The sequence below is a fragment of the Auxenochlorella protothecoides genome (assembly GCF_000733215.1).
Source record: "Auxenochlorella protothecoides strain 0710 unplaced genomic scaffold scaffold33, whole genome shotgun sequence".
Lineage (NCBI taxonomy): Eukaryota > Viridiplantae > Chlorophyta > Trebouxiophyceae > Chlorellales > Chlorellaceae > Auxenochlorella > Auxenochlorella protothecoides.
The window spans coordinates 1-2489 of NW_011934206.1; positions in this window are offsets into that span (position 1 = coordinate 1).

Consider the following 2489-nt stretch of genomic DNA (forward strand, 5'->3'; position numbering starts at 1 on the left):
CCTATTCTGTGTGAGTCTGGCAGATCCGGGGAGGGGCAAGTGTGATTAAGAATCGAAGGGATGGTCCTGTGTTGCATCACAACGCTTAGATGATTAAGTGCTGGCCATTGCACCAGCGCCATGCTCACGCAGGATGTCTCAACGAACCTTCTTGCACTCACCCCACAGATTTAACACTTCGCCTTCATGGTCTTGTAAGACCAATTCGTGACGCACACTGTGTCCGTCACGATCGCTGCCCAGAGCACACTTGGACCCATTCATCACTGGCTGACCGGTGTGTTGGAGGGGGCTGGTCTGACCTGGAGTTCCTCATGCGTGTTTACTGACCAGTGGCGACCCCGATACACGGTCATACGGTAGGTTGTTAGAGTGACTGAGTGGGGATCTGCCTGGTTGGGGGACTGATGTCATCCTCATGCATCGCGCCTGTGCTGATGGGCAAGATATCGACTGCGCGTCTCTGCTGAGGTGCACTCCTTCCCAACATCTCACGTCCTCCACAGATCCTTGGAGGGAGACCTGGACGGACCAGACTCCTACCGCCCTGGGCCATTGGCATCTACTGCCCGAATGGGAACAGCGGGACCGGCATCACCGCAGCAACGCAGTAATCGAGGACCCTGCGCTCCACAAGGCACCGGTCAGCATGCGAGACATGCGCCTACCTTGGGACGCAGTGCTGGTACAGCGGACAGTGAGCACAATCAAGGTTTGGATACCCTTCTATGCTATCGTCCTATCTCTTCTTCCCTAGCTTTTCTGCCACCTTCCCTCGCCGACACTTCCTTGCAAAGCAAGGTCCCAGTGTAGGTGGATTACAGGATGGTTTGCAATGAGAATAGTCATAGGGTGCAAATAGACTCAGGGCGGGATGGAAGGATGGGGGATGATCAGAGCTGAATTGTGTAAGGCAGAGAGTAGTCACCAGCATCGGTCCCTGCCACCACTTGAACATACTTGAAGTATGAGACCAAAGTGGTTGAGTAAAGACTATCAATCCAGGTTTGCGGGTTGTCCGATGTGGTGAGGTACTTCTGCCCGGATCTCACCATCCAGTCATTAGAAGTGAAGTAGCCAACGTTGTAAAAGTTTGGCAGGTTCCCCGATGCGGTGATGGTGAAAGTGACTGAGGTGCCGGATAGGATGGCAGTGCCGGAGACGCTGGAAATTGATGGTGGGGGTGGTGGGACCGCTGGCGGTGGGGGTGGTTGGAAGGCTGGCAGGCAGGCTGCCCTGGGCATGGCATAGGAGCTGCAGACAATGAGGGTGGGCGTGCTGCCTGAGCAGACCCCGGATGTTGGGTAGGCCGGAGTGCCTTCACAGGTAGGTATTTCAGGCTGAGTCCCAGCCTCGCACGTGGCGGTGGGCACCCCCGACGCCGTGCAGATCACGACGACGGGGGTTGCTATGGGGCACATCCCATAGTCGCTCACCAAGACCGGGGAGTCGCCGCACACACCGATGGAGGAGGGCGGTGGGGGTGAGTTGGAGATCAGAGGGAGCTGTTGCACCAGCACAATATCATGATTAGAGTCCTGGACAAGGATACTGCTATACCCAAAGGCGGTCATTGCAGTGCCCAGGGTGATTCTGATGAGGTCAGTGGTTGGTGTTGTGAAGGTGAGACCCCCCGCAAATGGATTTGCGAGATAACTCGTCCACACGTAAACATTTGCTGTGTAACCGTCGTACCCCGATTGGGCCAGATCGATGTGCAGATTCACTCCGGCGGTCGTCAGGTAATTGAAAGAGATCGAGCCAGTCAGACTAGGGGGAGGGGGGGGCGGAGGAGAGGGCGGTGGCGGTGATGGCGGATTTGGCGGGGGAGAGGGGGGGAGGGGCGGCGGCGGTGATGGCGGACTTGGGCGGGGGAGGGGGGGAGAAGGGCGGCGGCGGTGATGGTGGGTTTGGCGGTTGGGGAGGGGGGGGCTTGGGGGCGAAGGAGGTGGTGGTCTGGGAGAGAAGGGGGGCGGTGGACCACGTGGAGGGGGGGGGATGATCTGGGAGATGGCGGCAACGCTCGCGGCGGGGGACTAGGCGGCGGAGACCTGCGTGGAGCAGGGGGCGATGGCGATGGCGGTGGTAGGTGTGCATCCACGATGTCCACGGAAGGCGACGCCACCGTCTTTTTGGTGTCGGGGTCGATCGCAGCTGCAGTTACCGTGCCCTCGGCTGTGGTCGATGCCAAGGTGGATGTGTCCACGGTGGTGAGGCTTGTAGGTGTCAGGGTGAGAGTCCTGCTCGACCCAGATTTGAATGAAATTGTCAATGTCAGCAAAGGGGGGATGGCAGTCGTAGTTACGCTCGAAGTGCAGATGACGGATGACGAGGTCCGAGTGTCGCACACCATGTAGTTGACGTTGATTTTGAATCCAATGGGAGGTGGTGGTGGCGACCTGGCTTTAGGTGGTGGTGGCGACCTGGCCTTGGGGGGCGGAGGGGACCTGGCCTTGGGGGGCGGAGGGGACCTGGCCTTGGGGGGCGGA